Raw genomic sequence first — 24,975 nt, 5'->3', positions numbered from 1 at the left:
TCCTTATATTTCCTATAAGTATAATTTGCTCTTTCTAGTTTCTGAAAGTAAAGGCTTGTATAAATTGATTTTAACCCTTTTTCTTTCCTGATACATGCATTTAGATAGAACATTTTACTCTACTTCATTAGCTGAATCTCACAAATTTGGGTATGTTGTGGTTTTATCATCAGGTCAAAACATTTTCTCATTTTTCTTGTGATCTCTTCTTTGATTCATGGTTATTTAGAAGTGTGTGGTTTACTTTCAAAATATTTAGATTTGCCAGAGATCTTTTTGCTCTTAATTTTTATTTTAATTCTGTTATTATCAAGTATACACAATTTATGATGGCAATCATTTGAAATATATTGAGATGTGTTTTTTTGGCCCAGTTTATGGTCTATTTGGTGAGTGTTCTATGTACATTTGGAAATAACACATAGTCTGCAATTGTTGAGTTGTGTTCAATACAATGACAATTAGGTTAACTTTGCTGATAATCTTCTATATCTTATCTATTTTTTTGTTGTTGTTTATACATTCTATCAATTCTTTTTTTTTTTTTTTAAAGATTTTATTTATTTGACAGAGAGAGACACAGCGAGAGAGGGAACACAAGCAGGGGGAGTGGGAGAGGGAGAAGCAGGCTTCCCGCGGAGTGGGGAGCCCGATGTGGGGCTCGATCCCAGGACCCTGGGACCATGACCTGAGCCGAAGGCAGACGCTTAACGACTGAGCCACACAGGCGCCCACATTCTATCAATTCTTGAAAGAGGAGGATAAACTTCTCCAATTCTTATTGTGAATTGTCTATTTCTCCTTTCAATTCTATCTGTTTTGCATTCATGTATTTTGAAGCTTGTTAATAGATAAATACACATTTAGGAATTGCATGTCTTCTTAGTGAATCAATTCTTTTGTCATTATGTAATGTTCCTTTTTATCCCTGGTAATTATCCTTGATTTTGATATTAATATACCTACTGCTGTGTCTTTACAACCAATTATTTCATGGTTATCTTTTTCTACTCTTTTACTTTTAACTGGTATGTGTCTTCATGTTTAAAGTGTGTCTCTTATAAACATCATATAATTGAGTCTCATTTTTTAAATCCAGACTGGCAGTATTGTTCTTTTTGTTAGACTGTCTGGTGTATTTAGATGTAATGGAATTAGTGATTTGGTTGGGTTGATTTCTACCATCTAGCTATTTGTTTTCTCTTTGTCCCATTTATGCTCTTTCTTATTTCCTTCTTTGGATTGAGTAAATGTTTTCCAGCATTCCATTCTATCTTCTCTACCTGCTTTTTAGCTATGCCTCTTTGTTTTAATTTTTAGTGGTTGCCCTGGGGACTAAAATAAACTTACTTTAGTTATCACAGTCTACCCTGAATTGATTTTATTTAATTTTTTTAAAGATTTTATTTTTAAGTGATCTCTACACCCAACTTGGGGCTTGAACTCACAACCCTGAGATCAAGAGTCATGCGCTCTACTGATGGAGCCAGCCAGGTGCCCCCACCTTGAGTTGATTTCATAGCTCCTCACATTGGACAACCTTACATAATATACTTTCATTTACCCCTTTTAATCTTTTGTGCTATTGTTGCCATACATTTTGCTTCCACATGGATTATACACCTCACAATGCTTTGCTGCTATATTTGGTTTAAGCAGTCTAATGTCTTTTGAAGAATCTAAAAAATAAGAAGACTGTCTATTGTATTTATACCCAACATATTTTCTATTTCTGATACTCTTCTTCATATAGATCTGATATCCTATGCAATCATTTTCTTTCTTCCTGGAGAATTTCCTTTAACATTTCTTATGCATGTATACTGGTGATTAACCCAGCTTTTCTTATCTGAAAATGTCTTTTTTCTACCTTTATTTTTAGTAAGGCTATTGCTGGATGTAGAATTCTAGGTTGACTGCAGATCACATGTCCATGCTACTTTGTATGTCTAACAATTTTTTTTGAATGTTGGACATTATGAATGCTATTATGTTGAGTTTGGATTATGTTGTTTTCTTCTTGAAGAATGTTGAGTATGGAGTGTTGAGTTATTACTCTGGCAAGCATTTAATTTATTTGTGGTCTAGTATGAGCCTATTGAGGCTTTTTTATTTTTTAAAAATTTTTAGTATTTATTTATTTATTTGAGAGTGAGAAAGAGTGTGCACGCACATGAGCAGGGGGTAGGGGCAGAGGGACAAGCAGACTCCCCGCTGAGTGGGCAGCCCCATACGGGGCTTGATCCCAGGACCCTGAGATCATGAGCCAAGCTGAAGTCAGACACCTAACTGGCTGAGCCACCCAAGTGCCCCTATTGGGGCTTTTTAAAGCTTTGTTATTGTGGGTCAAGAATTGTCCATGTGCTAGGGCTAGAGTAGTCCTATTCTTTGGATTGGCCTTTCTGGGGTCTCAACTGAATGCCCAGAGTGTTCAATAATATAGCTACACTGTATGTTAGCAGCTCTGTCTTCCATCACTGTGTAACCTCAAGAATCTCCCTCCAGCTCGTAGTTTCTCTCACTGTCCTCCATCTAGTCCTTCAGGGGTTATACACTCACGCCTTGGTATCTGGCCAAAGATTGAAAGAGACCTGAATGCAGATTTCTGAGGCAACTTCTCTGTTCAGTTCTTTCTTCTTTGATATCTTACCTCATAAATTCTGCCCACCTCAGCATCCTGAACTCTGTCGACTCCACACAGTGAGACCACTGCTGCCTTTTGGAGTCTACTTTCTTGTGCTGCCATTTGCAAAGTGTGTTCTGGCAGGAAACTAGACTGAATGGGGAGTTCACCTCACGTGTTTCCTTTGCTTGAGGTTCACTGGTCATGTTTTTTGTAAATCTTTACATGCACTGAGTAAAGCTCTTGGCACATATTAGGTGCTTAGTAAGATGTTTTTAAGGAGGGGGGCATGATGAATTTGGCTCATTTAAGTCCTATTTCTGGAAATACCCCCAAGGCTATTCAAATAGCCTATCCGGAGAGTTAGTCTCCACCTCCTCTGCCTACTCCCAGTCCCACCCTCCCAAGGGATAATCAACTTTCTCTTCAGAAGTCACCAAGCAGTCTTTTGTGCATCTGTGTTACTCAGTTTGTAAAGGTTTGAGCAGTCAGAGAACCATCAGAATTACATTCATCCAGAGTTAGGATGCACACTGTTCTCTGGGAGATCTGATATACCTTTTCCAAATCAGCTAAATGCTCTCTGAAAGAATTATGGATGGGGAGAGGAGGCTGTGAACAAGCTGGCATAAATCATCATTCAGAATGTATCCTTGAAGCCCTGCATATGGTTTCTCTTATTACCAAGAAAAGAGCATCTGAGGTTGTTCAAAGAGACATCCTGAAGGGAGGAAGAAGGCAGCTCCAGTGGGTCTCCAGGGAGGGGAAGACCAGGTTGAGGAGACGCTTGGGCAAAGAAAATCCCCAATGAATGTCTACTGGCTCCTTTTATTCACCTCAAACACCCAGCTCTGCTTTATCTTCCCAGGGCCCATTTTCTGGACCAGTGAACCAAATGAAAGACAGGCCATTTTCTTTTGTTTCCATCTTGACTGGGAATATCAGGTCTCCAAAGGAAGGATTATTTCAAGACTACTTTGGAAATTATGTTTGGAGATTTCACACTCTGCCATTATTTATCATTCTGCCCCCACCGATGCATACACTACTAGGCAAACAAGGCCATCCTCCCTTCTGAGAAAGATGTGTCATTTAGTTTTGTGGCCTAATGACCCCATTCTTGCCCTCGAGACAATGAAGGGGTGATTTGAGTTTGGAATTCCGATAGTTTGGCCACTGTAATTTAGATTTCCAACTTAGATTTCCTGTTCACCTACAAGCACCACTTTCCCCCTGCCTGCATTTTGGTTCAAAAGCACAAGACAAACAAGGGATTGAAAGGACTTAATGTGTGAGAGTTTTAATTTTCCTCTGAGGGAAAAAAAACACAACAAGTTATGATTTTTCTCCAAGCAAACAAACTGTTTTCCATATGTCTCCAAGAGAAAACTGCTTTTCTGTTATTCTGCATGTTCCACAGATGATTCCAGTGGGGAGATCCTAGGAAGCAGCACATTTTCTCATGTTGCAGGGAAAATGCGTTTTCCAACTCATAGTCTCTATGCTCTAATAATTGGCTTCGAAGCGCCCACTCCAACTCTGCTTCTGAAAGGGAGCCAGAGAACAAGGAGCAGCAGGGTTTGGTTTCTACAAGCTCTGAGGGCCACTGGAGGGGGGGCCCAGCAAGGCTGGCCTTATGGGCTGGAGATAGATGGTGTTCCATGCTCTTGCCCCCACCCCCAGAGTAGTTGGGGGTGGGGGGCTATGCACTCTGCAGAAAGGTGGTCCAGAAATAACTTCTGCAATGTAGCTTTCTGGACTCTGGCCCCTGGGACACCTGTAGCCCCACTTGCAAACCTTGGAAGTGGGGCCCGGAGGCGGGGCCCTTCACATCCTTGCTAGAACAACAAAGTCTTTGGTCCCTGGCCTTGCCCTTCCCCTACTTTCCTACCCTCAATTTTTCCTTCATTGCTTTTAGGATAAGGTCCATACTCTTCAGATTTTCTCACGAGGTAAGTTCTCAATAACCTAGTTCTGCTGTATCTTTATTCTCACCTGTCATTACTCCCTCTGCAGTTTGCTCTCCATACCCCACTCCAACCCCTGCCTCTTTCTAGCCTCCAACATACAGAAGTGTTTGCAGCACCTTGAATGTACTAGACTCTTTTGGCTTAGGGTGTTGTTCCTGAGAACAGGAATAATACACACATGCTCCACCTCGATAATTCCTATTCCTACGTCAAATCTCAACACAGGATCGTTTCCTCCAGGGAGCCTTCTTTTGAGGCTGGGGAGGTATCCGTCCTACTTGCTGCCACAGTTTGCTGCACTCATCATATCATAGTTACTCACTGACAAGTATTTACTGAGCATTATACGTAGCAGTCAAGTGCTAGGCACTGAGCATATACTGGAAGGAAAATGGTAATAAACAAGTACTATAACCAAATAAATGAGGAATGACTATTTATAATAAGTACTGGGAAAGAAGAGAGTATAGAAATGGAAAACAAGGAGGAAAGACTACCTTATCCTATTTTATTCTTTTGTTTTTCAAATTTTTATTTAAATTCCAGTCAGTTAATATACAGTATAATATTAGTTTGGCATCCTATGTTATTCCAACTTCCTCTCTACCTCTCTCTCTCTCCGCTGGACAGCAAGTTTCTTGAGAGCAGAAATCTATATTAATCACTTCTTTATTTCTGATGCCCAGTATAGGACACGGCTTATAGAAAGCACTTGCAAAGAGTTTGTGGTATGAAATATAAGCATTTTCTGTTCTATTTCTGGACATATTTTTAACTTTGCTAGAAATGGAAAATTTCAAATCTTTTTTCCAGGAAAGATAAACTAGGTAGTTAAAGGGACAAAGAACAAAGACCCTGGTGCATTTGGGAATCACCCTCCCTCCCTAACCTTCCATGCACCTCTCATTACTGGCATGATGGTATAGTGGTTTTAAATCACATCCTTAAATTCTTTGACAACACTCCCTCAAAAGAATGTAGGCTGATTCCCTTCACCTTCAGTGTAGGCTGGTCTTAGTGAGTAGCTTCTAACCAATTGGATATTGCAGAAAAGATGATGTGTCCGATTTGAGGCTAGGTCATGAGACACAAAGATACCGCTGCTTCCATCTCTCTCTTCCACCCTCTGGCGCCATGTTTTAAGGACACCGCATTCTATAGAGAGACCCAGGTGTTGAGGAACTAAGGCCTCCTGCCAATAGGCAAAGGAGTGACCATCTTGGGAATAGGTCCATCAGTCCCAGTCAGGCCTTCAGATTCATACAACTCTGACCACAACCCTGGCCACAACCTTCTGAGACACCGTCAGCCACAGCTCTTCACCCAGATGCTCCCAGATTCCTGACCCCCAGAAACCTAAATGTTTGTTTTAAACCACTAAGTTTTGGGATCATTTAGTATGCCGTGGTGGATCATGAACATAATTTGTCTGCACTCTTGAATTTATGTAGAAAGAAGAGGGAGTTAGCTAGGCCTCCCCTGTGGGGGAAGGCTCTTCCATTCCAGACAGGAAAGGAAGGTTAGTCCACAAAAGCAGAAAGGTAGTTACTTCCTTATCCTTAAGGAGACTGGACCTACCTTGGGATCCTACGTTTCCAGCCTTCTCTATCCCATTCCCTCATGACCCTAAATGAGATGAGGACACAATGTGGGCATGTGATTTATCATGCATGCCTCTTGAAAACTTTTTATGTGCTTAGCACCATTCTAATGAATTTTGCAGAAATTCACTTCATTTAAGCCTCACAACAACGCTATGAAGTACTATTGTTGTCCCGGCTTTACAAATGGGCAACTGAGGCACTGAGCAGTGAACTAACTTGCCAAGCACGTTTTTAAGATTGGAGTAAAGGCCCTAACAGAAATGAAAGTCTACAGTATGACAAGCATTTTAACAGACACTTTAATATTATTTCATTTAATCCACAAAAGCAATATACAAGGAATAGATCAAAGCCCTGTGTTTTAATGATAACCAAAGTGAGGCCCAGGGAGGTTGAATGACTTGCCCAGGGTCACACAGGAAGTGGCAGGTGTGGGTGCGAAGTCAAGGGTTTGCTGCCTCTAAAGCCCTTTTTCCTCAGCACCCGGCCGCCTCCCTGTTCCTACCCCCTCTCCCTCGTCTCATCTTCAGATGTGTGTTTGGCAAATCCAGAAAAATCACCTAGGCGCTGGCCAGCTGCCTAAATGGGAAATGAAGTGACAGTCCTGAATTCACACCTTCCCAGGCACCTCCAGGCAGCTGTTATCTGCACCCAAATCTATGCCAACACACTTTACCACAAGCCTGGGATAAGAGACAAGTGAGCAAAACAGGCAGGGAGGAAGCACGACAAACGGGATGCAGTAGAACCCCACATTTGTCTTCGATGCAGGAGTTCAATAAATCAGAAGCACCTGTGCTGTGACATTCCTGAGGCTGAAGCTACCACTGGGCTTGGCTCCGCTTCCTAGGATGCGGCAGGAATTCAGAGAGCTCTCTCCTGACTGTTAGAGAGGCCAGCCACAGGACAAATAGTGAAATGAGTGAAATTTGTACTGTGTGCCTATCTACCTGCCTGCCTCTGTCTGGGCAGTGGACAAGCTGCTTCCCTGGACCTAGCAAGCTCTTACTAGTAGTTGTACTCAAGGTTGCTAATCGATTGACTTTAAAATAGGAAGATTATCCTGGATTAACGGGTGGGCCCACTGTAATCACATGTGCCCTTCAAAGCGGAAAAGCCTGGCAGAAGGTAAGGTCAGAGAGATTTGAAGAGCAAAAAGGATTTGGCACGCTGCTTCTCACTCGAAGACGAAGGGGCTCTGTGAGGATGAGTACGAGTGGCCTTAAGGAGCTGAGAGAGACATCCACATCTGACAACCAGCCAACAGGGACCTTAGTCCCACAACCTCAAGGATTGGATTCTCCCAACACCCTGAATGAGTTTGAAAGTAAAAGCTTCCCTAGAGCCTTCAGACAAGAGCTCAGCTATCTGACACCTTGATTTCAACCCCCGGGTCCACTGATCAGAGCTCAGAAGGGCCTGTGTAGACTCTTGACCTCCGGAACTGGGAGACAGTGAGTGCTGTTTTGAGTTGCTGAGTATTCGTTATATAGCACTAGAACACTAAGAGTATCCAACTGCTTTTCTTTTGTGAATGTTTTGGCTTGGTATTTTTGGTTGGGTTTGCTTTTTGGCGTTCTAGGACCTGAATTCATTGTCGAATGGCTATTCCCAGACAAGCCCCCTGCCTCTCTGAAGACCACATCAGATTCCACTTCCCGAGGGTATCTTTCCCCCACAGAGCCATCCTTTGGCATTAGCTATGATGGTCTTTGCTGAAAAGGTCCTTATTTTGTTGGCGAGAGAAATGTAGGAGTGGGGTAGAGACAATAAAGAGTGGAATGTGTGTCTGGTGGGCGGTAGATGTTGGGGAGCCCAGTGGAAAGATAGGTTTATTCATTCATTCATTCCAAAAATAGTGATTGAGCATCTATTCTGTTCTAGGTAGTCTTCCAGGCACCAGATATACTGGTGAGTAAGACCAGGTCGCTCTCTGACGTACTCTACGTACAGGAAGGAGATAGATGATACAGGAGTCAACAACGAAGTAAAGAAAATATTCCAGACAGTAATAAGTCCTATGGGGAGAAAACCTCCAGTAATATGTGGCTTCCAGAGCAAGTCCCTTGAGAGAGGGCACCCTGTTAGAATCCTCCGGGAGGATGTAAGCATTGAACTGAGACCTGAATGGTGAGAAGGGCATTGTGTCCCAGCAGGTGGACAGCAGCTGTAATGGCCCTGGGGCTGGAAGGCCCTTGACGTGTTTACTGGCCAGGGGAGAAAAGGACAGTTTGACAAAGTTGTGGTGAACAGCGGGGGGGAAGCATAACTGAGGCCAGACTGGTAGGCTGAGGCCACATCAACTAGGGCTTGGAGACCACAACCAGGAGTTTGGGTTTGATCATCTGTACGCTGGGCAGCCACGGGATGTGAACTAGTATAGCAACTGCTCCCAGCCCAGGCTCCCTGTGTTCAGCCCCTCCTTCCCAATCCCTCCTCTGTTCGGCAGCACCATAGCGACCCTTGCAAAGGGGAGGCCTGGCCATGTCACTCTAACTCTACCAGCTCCATCTGATTCCCATAGCCCACAGGGCAAAACCCGGACTGGACTGGGCAGACCCTCATAAGACCCCTTCCTAATTCCCCAGGTTCGTCTCCGGGCCTCCCTCAGCTCAGCTCCCTGGTCAGACCACACTAGACTGTCCCTGAACACACCCTACTTTTCTCTCCCCGATGCATCCACATCAAGGGTCACAACAGGAGAAAGATGGCACCCTCACAGGAAGTTTGCCCTAGGGACCATGGACAGAGGTGAGGGTTAGGTTAAGGGAACCAATCGCCTGGTGACCAACCGCAAAAGGGAGGTGTCACCAGTTTCTGCAAATGTCTCCAGAAACTGGAGGAAGGAGTGCTTAGCAGATACGCTGGAGCTTGCAAGAGGGGCCACCCAACAGGAGCTGTGGCCCAGGGAAAATGCAGCTGCTATCAGAGCCAGGGTAGGCTTGGAGAGAATGGGGGAGGGAGAGAAGAAATAGCACAACCGCTCTAACCTTGCAGTCCCCTTTCAGGACCTCCCGTTGGCTGCAAAACCGAGAGCCAGAGGGCAGGGCTGCTTGGTGAGGCCCTAAGAGCGGCCAGCCTCCCAGGTCACAGGGAAGAGAGACAAAGGGTCGGACAGGGGAGCACACAAGCTTGCCCCCTCCCTTCCTGGAATGTCTTCCCCTAACTTTTTACCTGGTGAGGTTTAGCTTCATAAACACCTCCCCAAACCTACCTTGGCAGAAGGGAATAAATGGAGTTAAAGTATTCTACTAACGTCCTTGCATTACCCAGAAAGTAGCAAATAATAGAGCAAAAAAGAGAAACGTTTTCATGAAAACACCGAAAGCTTCCTTTGTTTTAAAGAAAACAATTATTGTATGCAAGACACTTCTCTGCCTGGGTGAAGAAAAGCATCTGGGGTAGCCCTTTTATTTATTTATTTTTTAAAAGATTTTAGTTATTTATTTGACAGAGAGAGACACAGAGAGAGGGGGAACACAAGCAGGGGGAGTGGGAGAGGGAGAAGGAGGCTTCCCGCCGAGCAGGGAGCCCAATGTGGGGCTCGATCCCAGGACCCTGGGACCATGACCTGAGCGGAGCCGAAGGCAGACACTTAACGACTGAGCCATCCAGGTGCCCCTGGGGTAGCCCTTTTAAAGGTAGCTCTGATGTAAAATCCAAGACTCCTGTTTGCTCAAATGGTATCAGCAGCACAAACAAATACCAAAAGCAAGCAGATCGAAAATTAGAGAAGAAACTAACCATGCACATCTGGATAACTGAAAACAAACAAAAAATTTAGCTTCCAAGAAATCAAATTAGAGAAATGAAAATGCATGTTTTGTATGATAATCAAATCACCATGCCCACAGTGATTTTTGGGGAATCAACCTTCTCCGAGTGAAATCCATGGGTTACTGTGGGAGGCGAGAAGAAAGAAAGAAAGAGCTACACTGCATAATGAAAGGGCATCAGACTGAATAGAAGATAATTCCCTTGGACATGAAATGCAATCAAGTCAAGACCCATATTTTATCTCTGCTGGAGGCAGTCTTATTTGTTAGTAAAGTGCGGGGATAATCAACCATTGTTCTCCCTGCCAAGACTGTCAAAACAAATACAAGCTTCTTTGCTCAGTGCTAAAAATGTCTGAGCCTTTGGAGAACAGCTGGGCAGAAAGCAATCTTGCTCAATTTCAGCACATTTTTCCCCAAGTATTAGGCTGTCCGAACACAGCCCACATCAAAGCATCGCAGACGCCCATTGCAGGGACAGACCTGTCATGAGAACATGGCCTATCAAACTTGAGCAAGCAGAACGCACAATGAAACCGCTTTAAACTTGTCCAACTCCCTGTCGAAAGGAGCAGGACTTTGAAGCATAGAAAACCTACTTTGAACAAATCATTCCTTTGAGTTGCTTTTTATAAATACACAAAAATAATGTTGGTCTGTTTGCAAAATATTGTGTCTTGATAAGGCTCTGGGAGCATTAGAGATGATTTATGATTTCTTGGCTATCGTACCAATGTTGCCTAAGGGACATTAGGGGAAAGCATCTGCGGGGTTATTCTTCATGCTACGAAGTCAGCTTTTACTAAAGTATGTCTTCTCTGTAGCTCTGTGATTTGTGTTAATTAAGAGGTGCATCAGGATGTTTGGGGGTGCAAGTAACAAAAAATCAACTCAACTGGCTTAAACAATAGGAATATTTCTTTTATTAAGTAACAAGAATCTAGGCTGTAATGTATGACATGGTGGTGATACTTAAGAGTACCATATTCCATATTTGAAAGTTGCTAAGAGAGCAAATCTTAAAAGTTCTCATTACAAGAAAAAGAATTTGTAACTATGTGTGGTGGCAGATGTTAAATAGATTTATTGTGGTGATCGTTTTGCCATGCATACAAATATTGAATCATTATGTTGCACAGCTGAAACTAATATAATGTTATATGCCAATTATACTTCAAATTTGAAATAAATAAATAAATAAATAAATAAATAAATAAATAAAGTAAGAATCCCAGAGGTAAAATAGTTCCAGGTGGATTAATCCAGTGGCTCAAATGGGTCATCGAAGACCTAAGTTCTTTGCCTTACTGCTCTTCCATCCTCATGCTAGGTCCCCTCATGATCATAGGATGGCTGCCATAGCTCCAGGCATCACACCTAGATAAAGAGTGTTAGAAGAATAGGGAGTGATCCAGTGGGTTTCTTTTTATTAGTGAGAAAAGTGTTAGAAGAATAGGGAGTGTTCCCGTGGGTTTCTTTTTTATTATCAGAAGGCCCCTCAGCAGATTCCGCATCATGTTTTAGTGGTCACAACTGTGTCCTATGCCTATTCCTAAGCCAATCACTGGAAAGATAAATGGGATCACAATGCAACCATTAGACCAAGTTACTTCTAAACACAGGGATAGGGTCACCTTTCCATGACCATTATGAGGGAAGGGTGGACACCCAACTAAATGTGGGATCCTGCCAGCTAAGAACAAAGGGGAAGCGCCTATTAGGTAGGCAACCATCTGGGTCTGCTACAGTTGGGATGCGGGGCAAAATAAGTTTGGCTTAAATGAATTTTTGGCTTAACCAAGGGATATGCAGAAAATTGTGACCTTGGCTATTAAAAATTATTCTGAAATGTATTTATTCACTTTCATTCCTACTGCATACAGTGAAACGATACCTTTAGTGTGTCGATGCCTAATGACATTCCTCTTCTCCCACCCTTGAGAACTCCTCCTTTATCCCCATCCTCAGGATGGCAGGAGTAAGCCTTGGCATCATGTCTATATGATGGGTTCCTCCCTCCCCGGTCACAGATGATTGCAGCTGAGATGCACGGTGGACCCTAGCTGGATCAATCAGCTCCTCTTCCCTTGGAATTTGGAATGGGGACACTATCTAGTTGCATCAGTATCTTTGTGTGATTGGGCCTGTAATATAAAACCTCCAGAATTGGGGTGCCTGGATAGTCAGTTAAGCATCTGCCTTCAGTGCAGGTCATGATCCCAGGGTGCTGGGATCGAGCCCGGCATCAGGCTCCCTGCTCAGTGGGAAGCCTGCTTCTCCCTCTCCCGCTCCCTCTGCTTGTGCTCTCTCTCTCTGTCATATAAATAAATAAATAAATAAATAAATAAATAAATAAGTAAAATCTTAAAAACGAAAACAAAAACAAAAAACACCTCCAGCATCATCAGGCAGCTGTTTTTATGCCATTTGAGATGTGAAGAAAAAGCTGATGCTTGGGAAGGTAACAACGGAATAGATACACAGAGAGAAGTGGACACAAGTTTTGGCTCCAAGAGACACCTTGAAATTCCCCCCCAAACCCCCCATCTAAATCCAGATCCAAGCTAGTTCTGAAGAGTCCTAACCAGTACTGTGAGAACACGATGTCCCTTTTCAGGGATGATGGAGGATTCCCCAGCATTTGGGGATCATCATTAAGAACTTCCTGTTCCCATTAGTCAGAATGCTGTGTGTAGAAAACAGAAGACAATGAGTTATCCCTGCCCTAAGTCCGTCCCAGAACTGGTTACAAAAGTTGGCTTTGTCTGATTTAAATCCTCACTATTGGTTCAGTTTCTAATGCTTTAATTCTTTTCCCTAAAAAGTATTTAAACAGAACGCTCCACAGTACAAACAAGAAGTCCCCGTGAGAGCTGAGCACTGAGGGGGCAGGGAGCGGAGTGCTGGACCCTGAGCTGGTTGCCTTTAATCTTCACCGCGTGCTATGCACCAATCAGGATGAAACCATTGCACCAGCGAGGACTTGGAATCTCAGAGAAACACACTGATTTCGTTAGGGTTCACATGACTAGAAAGCCATTGGGGGATTTTAAACCCGGGTCTGAGAACCAAAACTGACGACGTTTCCACTATTCCATGTTTTATACATTTTTACAAAGTACCTTGATTGGAGGTCCTGTTGGGTAGACTCTGGCTAACAGCCTTTTGACCCTGGCTATGAGTATTTGCACAATCTAGGATGTTCTGTATATTCAGGGAGAGAGACGGTGATGTGGGAACCACATCCTAGCACCAGATCTCGGAAGGATCCTTTTGCCTTTTCTAAATTGAGCATTGCTTCATCTGGCAGGAACAGAAAATAGCCATCTTTAACACCTTATTTATGGTGGAAAACCCAAAAGCCAGAGGAGGTGGGTGATGGGGTGCAAGATCCTTAGCTGGACCCAGAAACACTTTGCAGCCCTCCGGGTCCCACTCTCTCAGTAGGTGTATATTCTCAAGCTGTTGATTTTTCTTGCCTAATTAAAGCTGATTGGAGTTTCAGAGTTTGGCTTTGTGTTAGTTTTCCCCCATCTTTCACATACTCAGACTCACATACTGTCTGCTCTTGCCAGTTAGCAAGAACGTTGGAGGAGAGTTAGTCCCAAATGTTGCCAGCCCGGATGGGCACCTGTCAGGATGAGATTAGGTGGATTCAGGCAAAACCATTTACTTCAATGTGGTTTGTTCCTCGCAAGACTATCAACCAAATGTTTAAATCAAACTTTCTGAACTCCCCCAAACTGACACAGAACACAACGCTGCCCATCTGGAATATGTTGTAAATTGCAACCAAAATTTTACCCTCTCCTGCTGTTAACTCTTCCCTACCTATTGAATGCTTTGTTTTATCTAGATTTCAAAAGCAAAGGAGCTGACTTGTTTTTCTTCATTACACAGAAATGTTACATGCTTATTTTAATGCATTCCAATGTTACAAACATAAAATGTAGAGAGGGGAAATTTGGATTGGAGTTTTTAACACAGTCGGTAGCCCTTCCTATAAACCTTGCCAATGTCAAGAACGTCTTAAGGAATGTTAACTACAGGAAAACTCCGATCTGTCAAAATGCCCAGGGAATGGGAGGTTCCAGGTCATCTCAAGAGTTAACCAGAAAATCCTTTTCACATTAACCCTTGATGTTGAAAATCTTACCGAAAACTATGAATTGAGTTTCCTGCCTTAGGAAGCACAGTTTATTTCCAATGCAATCTAATTCTTCTTTGAAAGCTGAGGGAGGCTGGACCTCGGGCTAAACCTTCTGGACCCCAATTCCCATTGTCCAGAAAACAAAACAGGAGATTGGGTAGAATTTGTCCTTGACCCTCGGACATGTTTTTGAAGTTCCCAAAATAAGCTTTTTCTTCCATGTATTTTGCTCCTTTTCCCTCGTATAGGGAAAAAAAATAAATCTGACTCAACTGAGAGTTTTGCCTTTATAAATTCCAATGAAATCAAGATTTTTACCATATTTAAATTTTCTCATCTAGTTCTAATGAAAGATGTAACTGTGGCCTCTGCCATCAGGAGTGAGGGGTCATCCTTCTCTACCTGGCCTCGGAGGAGAAAGGAGAAAGGAGTCCCTCCCCTAGGAACCCCCTCCACCTCACCCTCCCCCAGGTAGAAAGTAAATGGCAGGGACCTTGCATCTGGTCATTTCTTCCTAGATCATTTGTCACTGGCTGGGCCAGGGTTCCTCCACCTTGGCACTACTGACATTTGGGGGGACAATGCTTTGTTGGAGAGGCTGTCCTGAGCACTTTAGGAGGCTTAGCAGCATTTCTGGCCTCTAGCCCCTGGAAGCCAGTGGCATTCCCCAAATTCCCAGTTGTGACAACCAAAACTGTCTCCGGTCATTGCCAAATATTCCCTAAGGGACAAAATTGCCCCCAGTTGAGGACTACTGGTCTAGACGAAGGCACAGTTCTTCCTCCCCCGCCCCCCCTCTTGTCAAGATTATGAGATTTCTTAACCTTGGCAAGTAATTTCATAACATATTTCCTGTGCTCTTTCACGGAAGAACAAAAATAATTCTCTGATGAAAGTAATATTTTGACTTGAATTATGTGAGGCAGGCCTTGGTAAAATAAAAACTGCAGGTTCTGCATTGTTTCTGGAAGGCAGTAGATTTGTTTTCTGCATCAAGCCTCATTTTGATTTTAAATGCTGAATCTTCATACTTTCCTAATTTCCCTGGCAGTTACTGTCATCATGGACATCAAGTCAATGCCACAGCCACAGCCTCTTGTTTTGGGCCGTCATCCTCAATTTCTTGTGTGTGTCTAGCTCAGAAATAATCTTACCACTGTTACTGCTTCCTAATGCTTAATAGATTTTTCAGCCATTGGTTTTTCAAATCCATTATTCTCTCTTTCCAGTGGGTTGAGTCGTGTTCAGATTTTATATTCTTAAAGAATATTTAGTTGATTTCAAAAATCTGCCAAATTGGTTAAAATTTGAGGGGTTAGTTTCATATCCCTGATTTTAAGCCTACAGAGAGTTAGTTCGGCTATAGAAAGAGGTAGAAGTTAAATTTTTTTGGATAAGCAGATTTTCTGATCTTAATCAGAGTTATCCCACATATGTTGATTATCAATTTTCAAACAATTAATATTTTATATTATAATATGTGTATAGGTACATACACTCTCTCTTTCTCACACACACAATTTTCCAGATTCATCAGATTTTTTTAGTGTTATTCTTACTTAGATTGTAAAAAAAAAGAATACAAAGCTATGGGTATTCTCTGACTATATAAAAAATTTCCATGTACAAAGGCAGAGCCTAGGATATAAAAATTTAAATAGTTGTGTTGGTTCTTGCTGATTTTTTTTCCTATCCAAAATTTTCTATAAATTGTTGTTTATATAAATGACCTTTCAAGTAGCATATTCTCAGGGAGTTCACTAAAAATACAAAAAAAAAAACCCCTAAAATGATGAAAATTTACTCATTATATCAACCACCAAGAGACCCTCACTATTAACATTTAGAAAATGGTTTTTTCCAGCCCGTTTTTTTCCTTTTGCAAAACTTAGATCACTCTACCCAAACAGCCCTTCACCTGGTTTCTTTTTATCACAGTAAGCGTGGATATAAATATAATCAGTGTATTCAAACTGCAGAATTTGGATGATTTGCAGTTCTTCATTATTCTGTGGCTAATGCCACAGTGAAAAGCTCTACACATAAATCTTTGCACACATGTCTGAGCTGCACTTTCAACTAAAACTTGAAAAGACAAATACAGGGTCAAGGGGTATGAATGTTTTAAGATTCACTACACACTGCCAGATTACCTCCAGAAGGCTGTGCCCATTTTCAGTCTTTTTATTGGCAATTCTCTTGAAGGGCTTCCATCTTGTTCTGTCAGCCTCCAAGTCTGTGAAGACATTTCCCATGGGACGTTCTTTAGATATGTCAACGTAATAAGATCCATCTCAAGATATCTGTCAACAGCCTCCCTGGGCCCATCTCGAACCATCTGTCAATGGCAACTCTAATATATTTTGGGAAGATGCTGATGCAGTTGCCAAAAACAAATTTGCAACTGAATCAGGTTTTCCAATCAGTTAAGTTGCAGAATTGAACTTTGTTAATGACATGTGACGATCTCAGTGCAATATCCAGAGACTTCGTGTAGGGACATGTCCTTGTAGATTTAAGAGCAGCTGCATGGGGGGGGGGGGATGTGGATTACCTTTCACATGAATTCTGTAGGGCTCTCACCATCCCAACCATGTTGTAAACTTGGCAGCAAGGATCGATTGCCAAGCTTTAGCTTCGGACAAGACTGGGGAGAAAAACACCCCTTTGCTGCAGGGCTGCATTACGTAGGAAGTGCTGCCTGCCACCGGACTAAAACATGCAGCGGATACCTTGTAGTGGGTATATATTCCATGCCACCCAAGGATCTCTGACCAATCAAATAAGTGTGATAACTTATGTGCTCCCAGGAAATGGAAAGGATCAGCTTCCGTACACCCTACAAAAATGTTCTATAGATTGGAAGGCTCTGTACGTATATGAGTTTACTATGTTTGTCACTGTATTGTTATAAGCTCCGAACTGGCTCTGAGATCTGGATATTAAAACATCTAGGAACTATCTGTTTTATTTTGGATGCACAAAATTGTAAGTGCCAGTAATTGCCTGGTATCACCTCCTCTCCAGCCCCTCCCTGGTCACCTGACCTCTCTAAAGAATCACGAAGCCCAAATTAGACTTTAGCTTTCCAGGGGTTGGCATATGCTTGAAGCATTCAAACGGCCAGAGTTGTCTCTGTGCTCAAATGTCTCTGTGCTCAAATGTGACAGGTTCTTTTTGTTCTGTACCACTACAGAAATGTAGTTCTGATTCCAGAAATGGAGTCACTTTCTGAAGTGTCACAGACAACACAAAGTCTCCCCAGACATCTGCTGTTTCTTAGCTCACTGGACCATATGGTCCCCTTGGCATCTAGTCCGAATGAAACAAACCACCTAAGCCAGAGCAGGTAGAAACCACAGCATCATACAACAAACAGAGCCCAAGGCCCATCGCCCTGCCACCAAAGAGCAGACCGGAAAGGCAGGCCTGACTTGAAAGGCTTCTCACTATAAATCGCTTTACTGAGAATGGGTGGGACTTAGCCACCCTCAGACAACCTCAAAGCATCTTAAGAGCTTCACCTGGATGTGTCCTGTTGGGGATAACAATGGCCTGAATTGTTTCTGTATCACAAGGCAGCCTAAACTCAACAGATGGCACTCTCCTGGAATGGAGACCAGAATCTGGCCCATGTCATCTGCACGGGTCTACGGTTCTATGCCCACCCTGAAGGTCGGGAGAGAAGAGTGGAGATTAGAAGACCTAAGATATTTAAGGCACCTTTATTATTTCATGTAGTTGTCCCAATAATTCTACAAACCGGGACTTTTTAACTCTTTCACAGAAGAGGAACCTGAGGCCCAGAGAGACTGAACATCTCACCCAAGGTTACACAGGAAAGAATTGGCAAAGCCAGGACGCGAACCACAAACCGCCGGACTTTATTTAATGTCTGTTCTCGCCGTCACAGTATTGTGGAGGCTTGGGTGAGGAGATTCCTTCGGGATTGGCTTCTGAAAGGACCTTGTGCCTACAGATCCACAATCTCCCATCTCTTTGTCAGAGTTGCTGTTGAGCTGGTGGGGGAAGTGAATGGAAACCATGTGAATCAGAGAGAGATCTAATCAGGAGAACTCAAGAGATTTTATCACTTTAATGAAAAATGTCTGTTACAAGACAGGGCATGTTGCTTATAAGTTATTGAAATTTTTATGTTAGTTTTTCTGTCCAAAGGAACCCATACTATTCTCTATCAAAACAAATAATTTGCATATCTTCTTCCAGGTTTTTGTTTAGTCTCAACTCCCACGACCTAGGAGCCTTGACCATTTACATTACACATAGAACTTAGAATTGCCTTTCATTTTTCTTCCATCCTGAATCAGTGTGGAATTCTAGACAACTCTAATATGTATGATTATGGCAGGAACAGGCTGCCCAGTGAGGGTCCCGTTTCCCAGTCTTCTCTGCCACGTTACTGGATATTGCCAAGAGACTGTGAGGTCATTGCCAGTCCAAGGTAGGTAAATAGCAGGTGTGCTCCTCAAACTCCCTCTCTCCCCTTCCACCTGGATGCAGCGAACTTTGAGGCTCTGGGAGAGTGATTCTCAAACTTGAATATGCATCAGAATCAATTGGAAAGCTATTAAAACACAGATTGCTGGGCACCACCCTAGAGTTCTTATTCCACATATGTGGTTGGGAGCCGAGAATTTGCACATTGTGTAAGTTCCCAAACGTTGTTGCTGCTGGTCTGGGGACCACGCATTAGAACAACTGCCTTAGGGGAATGCTCTAGTGAAATACCTTCGTACTCCTCTGGGGGTATCTTAAATATACGGGTGCCCAAGCAGCTACTCAAACCAGGGAAATGAGAATCTCCTAGGGTGGGGCCCATGTAGTAGCATTTTTAAAGCTCATCAGGTCATGACAAAGTACGATGAAAGTTGAAAGCCATTAACTTAAACTTGAAGTGGAGCCTTACATACACTGAAGGAACTTGAGTTCTTAAATCACTAAGCATAGGAGAGCAGCCCGTCAGTGAGAAGGATCCACCTTAGATTGTTATACGAATAAGAAGTAAACTTGTATTGTGTTAGGCTGTTGAAATTCTAGAGATGATTTGTTATCTTAGCCAGCATTATCGTAATTTGATAACATAACTATGAAGAACAACCTTTCAGAAATTCTTGTTTTACCTCCTGCTTTGTTCTGCTCTGAGAGAGTACGGATCTGATTAATTCCAAGACAGTTATTGGCTCACAACTTTCCAGAGGTGGACATTTCAACAGAAATAAGGTTACAGCACATGTAACATATGAATAGTCTCTTGTTCTCTGCCTTCCTTGTGGCCAGAAAGGCAGGGCGGCCCTAGATGCCCCTCTCCCCACCCCTTCACTTTCTCTCTCCTTGGACACATATTCATCCTCCCACTGGAAGCAGATTCAGAGTTCTTGACTCTGTAACCAGATTGGGCCCAAGATGGAGTGGCTTATCCTAACCCCATACCAGCAAACCAAAACAGTTAATTTTCTGGGCTTAGCACTCCCAGAAAAAGAAGGTCTAGGTCAACTGACTGGTTATATCTGAGCATTGGAACCGAACAATGAAGAGAAAGAACATGAGGTCCAACCTTACTTACTTGAATTTCCATTCAGGTTTTGGACCAAAGCTCTCTCTAAAAATAACTACTTACAGCTCCCCTGGGGCACTGGGGAGAGATGGGGTTGGTAGGCCAAGGCATGATTCAGGTGATTCTGGGTCCCCTGCCAAATGTCTTCATATACCATCACTTAGCTAGAAAGATGGTATAATTGAGAGGATACCGGAAGCACTTAAAAGGCATGGTGACCAAAAAAAAAAGATACGGAAGACTTTTACTGAGGATTTCAACCCATGTCTGTTCACTTTAAGGTAGGCCCAGCAATAACTTGAATAATAAACTAGACAGATTTCCCCGCCATAAAAATGTCAGGTTTAGATGGAAGGGAATGGAAAAGCTAACGGCTCTAAAAGTGTATTTTGCAGATTTTGCTTTCTCACGATAAATGTAAAGGGACCAATACCCTCAGGTGAGGATCACTTTCCTGCCTGAAGGGCTGTGAATGGCCCTTCTTCAGGCAGCTCTTATTCTCGAAGCTTTCTCTCAATTTTCCCTATAGGGAAACAGGCAACTGTTTCAGTTGCAAGAAACAAAATCCAATCCAAGACAGTACAAGCCCGAAGGAAATGGTATTGAATAACGTATCCGAGGGTCTGGAAACAGGGCTTGCTCAGACATAGACTGATTCCAGAGCTCAGGCACTGTACTCAAGAGTCGGTGTCTCTCTTGTTCTTTTCCTAGCTTGACCGTAGTCTAAGACCACTGCTCCCTCTTGGCAGTAAGAAGGTTACCTGGTCTCCAGCCTCACGCCTCAGTCGAGTCCAGCAAGAACAAAATGAGAATCTCCTTCCCAGAATTCCTACCGAAACCCTTATTGCCTCTCTAAATGGCTCCAATTAAGTCACATGATTATCAATGAACCAATCATTGGCGGCCAAGGGAATGCCACACACTGATTGGCTGAGCCTAAATCACATGCTCCTCCCTTGAGTCAGGGCTCTAAACCTTCTAAAATCACGTGACGGAGAAGGGGGAAAGGGGTGGTGGAGTTGTAAAAAGAAGCTGGGACGGGTTCCGGGCAGACAGAGAGCCAAAGAACCCCTAAGTTCCAGAGTCAGCCCCTGAAAATTCTTCAACTGTTTCCCTCGCAGAGGCAGTTCAGCAGTCCCCTCTGGTTGCCTACGCAGCTTTTCCAACAAGTTGCTATAAAGGGAAAAGATGGAGGCAAGCATAAATAAGCCTGTAAAGGGACCACAACTCGGGGGCAAAGATCTTCTGAGACGGGGAGAAAGCAACCACTGGAACTAGTCATTGTCATTTTCCCAGGCAGGGCAGCCACCTACACGGGGACTCAGGAACTGAATACCAAGTGCTGGGGATTACTCACTTTCGGATGAAGACCCATCAGGCAGAAGCCTCCTCTCCTGTTTGCCCGGGGCCGCTTCTCTCCATCCATTCTCTTGACACACACATAGATCCTTTTATGATGCTCCATGGAAACCAGAGATGCAATGAATCAAAAGTGGTCAGAGGAACCATTGTTCTCCCTTGTAAAATAACTGAACCCTTGTTAATTTGTTGCCAGTCTTTAATTTCTCCCGGAGAGCTCCCCATTGGACGGTGACTGTAAACAGGAAACTTGAAACCCTCTGTCATCGTCGGTATGACTGGCTGTTTGTGGGCAGCTGCAGGGGCTTGCCATCACAGCTCATGCCCCCGGGGTTGGACCCTAGTGGGGACATGAGCAGTATACATTTAAGATAGAACACCCGGGGGAGAAAGCAGAGGCTCAGAGATGAGGCAAGAAGCATTTTGAAGTAGATGAGAGATTTGCAAGGATGGTAAAATAACTCTTAGTTTTACCTGGGGTGCAGTCAGCATGCCCCCACGCTGCGGCCAGAGGTGAATATAAAAATCCCTTAATTTCCCGTAGGACAGCCGGACGTGGACTCCTGCTACTGGGGATACTGGAGCTTTGGGGTAATCAAAGTAAATCGCAAGGCAGAGTATGCTTGAGAACTACTCCCACATGTGGCTCTTGCCCATGCCCAAGGGAACCCTTATTACAAAGACGGCTCCCTGGGAAGGTTAGGAGCGAGGACTCTGGTGCCAGACTGTCTGGGCGTGAGTCCCGGCTCTCGCACTCAGTAGCTGTGCAGCTGTGGAGAAGTACCTCACCTTTCCCTGCATCAGCTTCCTCATCTGTAGCGTGGGCATAGTAACAGTAGCTCCCTCCACGGGCTATTGTGAACATTAAATAAGTTACTATATGCAAAGTGCTTCCACGTGTAAGCTATCATTATTACTAACTGCAGAGGTAGACAGAGCAGCATAAGAGAACATAATGTATTATGTTCTGTTTTCTGGATTTATTTATCCAGGGGTGCAGGGCAGCCTCCATGGGGCAGCGGAGGCTAAACCCAACACCAGGGATCAAATCTGTATTTCCTTAGGGGTCTGGCACCTGCGCATCTACCAGTTGAGGACCCGGAGTCATCACTCTCCTTCGCTATGCCTGGATCTGCCTCTTCCTAGGAGGATTAGCAACCGAATGATCTCTGAAACTCTTCCCACAGGGCTGTGGTCTCAACCTTTAAACCTCAGGAAAGTCTTCATGGCTAACCACAATGGTCAAATCTATAGTTCTCCAAATCTGGTACTTTTCAATATAGATCTCCAAATCTGGGTTATTTTTGCTCCTCCATAGTGTGAACTCTGTGAGGATGGGGAGTGTGTTGTGTCCATTGGGCACTGTCTCCGTGTCTAGAACCAGGTGGGCACTGGATTTGTTTATTGAGGGAATAAATGGATGAGCGGATGAGATCAACCTCAACTTTCACTGCACTTGGAACATCACCCTCATAGCCCAGGTTGAATTTTGCCCAGTTCCATTTGCTCAGCAGTGACTGATGCAATGGTGCTCAGCCCTGCTGGTGCTTTCTGGAGCCTTTGTAGATTTCCACTCTGTTACCCCTGGTAGGGAGCCATCCCCCACCCCCCACCCCCTCACATGCCCAGAAAAACAAATTAAAATGTAGTCTAAATCCATTCCAAGGAAAAACAAAAAAGGTTTTCTTCAAATAAAAAATAAAATCAAGCAGTGTTGTCTGTGAAGGAGGCACTTTACCAAATGAAATATTGCTCCTGGTAAGGACCAAATGGGTTACTGGATGCATCCAATGAAAACCTAGGCATTGTCTTCCAGGTTGATTCTGAGGTCTCTGCACTTTTCATTGCCTTGAGCCGTTTTGCAACATTGTAAGTTGTAGCTCAGCCATAGCATTACAAATAATTCTTTTCTGTAGACATGTATATGAGTTTTCTGTTGCTGTTTAACGAACGACCACAAATTGAACAGCTTCCTATAACATTCATGTATGATCCTGGATTTTCTGTGGGGTCAGGAGTCCAGGCGCAGGTTAGCTGGGTCTTCTGCCCAGGGTTTCAGCACACTGACGTCATCTGTGCTTCAGGTTTCTCTTCCTAGCTCACTGGTGGTTGGCAAAATTCATCTTGCTGTTATAGGACTGACGTCCCTGCTTTCTTGCTGGTGTCACTTCTCAGGTTCTAGAGGCCCCTTGCCATTCCCTACCATGTGGTCCTCTCTAGCTCAGCAGTGTGCTTCTCAAAGGCCAGCAGAATCTCTCATACTTCAAATCTCTTCCTTTAAGAAGGGTCCAGTAGTCTTTAAGGGTTCGATTAATTAGGTCAGCCCCACTCAAGGATAATCTCTTTTTTGATTAATTCAGAGTCTCGGAGATTTAATTACATCTGCAAAATCCCTTCACCTCTGTTACCTGCTGTAACCTAATCGTGGGGAGAAATCCATCAGATCCACAGTCCCGCCCAACCACAAGGGGAGGGGACGATCCGGGATATGTGCACCAGGGGCCAGGCATCTCAGGATTCTGCCTACCACAACACGCAAGTGAATTTTGAAAATTGTCCCCACCATCCTCCCTCCAGCCAGTTTTGCATCTATTAAGCAAATTTGTATCAGCCTCTCTGTGTAGGTACCTGCCTTATGAATCCTCCTTTCAACCTGTCCTATCATCTTACTGGTTCCCTAATTAATGAATGAAGGAAGTAAAATCTTTGACATGTGTTCATTTTATATCACTATGAATTATGATTTTACCTTTAAAATTATTATCCTTTAACATCCCTTTAATAGTTATTTCATAGATTCTCTCAAAAGCAATGGATGTGTTGCTTACTTTTACATGCATAATTAATGGACTCTTTCCCTTTTCCGGAAATTACCCCAAAGACGTATTCAAATTGTACTTCTTGAGACCTAATAGTATTTGCTTCTTTGAAAGGATGATGTTTCTTGCTTTTTCTGATCTCACTTTAAATGGCTTAATCCTGGCACCCAGTAATACCTCTACCATTGCCTGAACATTAAAGAGGGGTAGCTAGGAGGGGCGCCTGGGTGGCTCAGTTGGTTAAGCGACTGCCTTCGGCTCAGGTCATGATCCTGGTGTCCCGGGATCGAGTCCCGCGTCGGGCTCCCTGCTCGGCAGGGAGTCTGCTTCTCCCTCTGACCCTCCTCCTTCTCATGCTCTCTGTCTCTCATTCTCTCTCTCTCAAATAAATAAATAAAATCTTTAAAAAAAAAAAAAAGAGGGGTAGCTAGGAGCCTCACCTCACCACCTCTAGATTAATTTCCTTGTTAGGAATAAAAAGTATCAAAGGGCTCTACTGACCTTGTCTTCTGGAATCTTGGGATTTTGCTACTGGGAGGAGCAGAGGGTTTTCTCCTCTCTCTGTTTAAAATAATGTATTTTTTCCATTACTAGCAACAACTTTGTGGTGGTGGGATGGGGGGGGAGTCAATAAAATTAGGTATTACCTACCTGTGCTTAGCAGGGTGCCTGATAACCTAACTGGTGTTCAGTAAAGGCTAGCCCTCTGCTTCCTTTCTAACAAAGTGAAGAGAAGAAAGACATGAGGGGCTCCCGGGTTCCCTGCGGTATCCTAGGATCGTTTAAACCCCTTGAAGGCAGAGCATGATGACTTGTGGCCCAGTCCTGCTTGCTTTCCTAAGCAAAGCACAATCTTTCTTCTGCCGGAGAAGCAAATGAAAGCTTAATACCAGCTAAATAATACATAATAGTGGTATCATTATCCTGTCTTCTCCCAGTCTGCTAAGTTTGTAATGCATAAACGCTTATTGGATGAACAAAATCAAAGGACGCGAACTGTTGTAAAGTGGAAGGAAAGATTCTGATTAGTCTGGCAGAGTCCAAGGCCACAGGCACTGTATTCTGCTTCCCTTTCTCTAGTGGAGAGCCAGGCTGACAT

At 43.5% G+C, this 24,975-nt stretch overlaps 1 long non-coding RNA gene across 1 annotated transcript; it reads right to left on the bottom strand.

Moving 5' to 3' along the window:
* Positions 1-17,988: 17,988 nt before the first annotated feature.
* LOC118544753 (uncharacterized) lies at positions 17,989-21,283 on the bottom strand. The gene is made up of 2 exons (XR_004921752.2): positions 21,056-21,283; positions 17,989-18,142 (listed from the first exon to the last, which is right to left on the bottom strand). It is a non-coding gene; the product is annotated as an uncharacterized LOC118544753 (long non-coding RNA).
* Positions 21,284-24,975: the final 3,692 nt, after the last annotated feature.

This window comes from Halichoerus grypus, chromosome 11 (assembly GCF_964656455.1).
Source record: "Halichoerus grypus chromosome 11, mHalGry1.hap1.1, whole genome shotgun sequence".
NCBI classification, from domain to species: Eukaryota; Metazoa; Chordata; class Mammalia; order Carnivora; family Phocidae; genus Halichoerus; species Halichoerus grypus.
The sequence above is the reverse complement of the archived record's forward strand: the minus strand, read 5'-3'. Positions and strand labels throughout refer to the sequence as shown.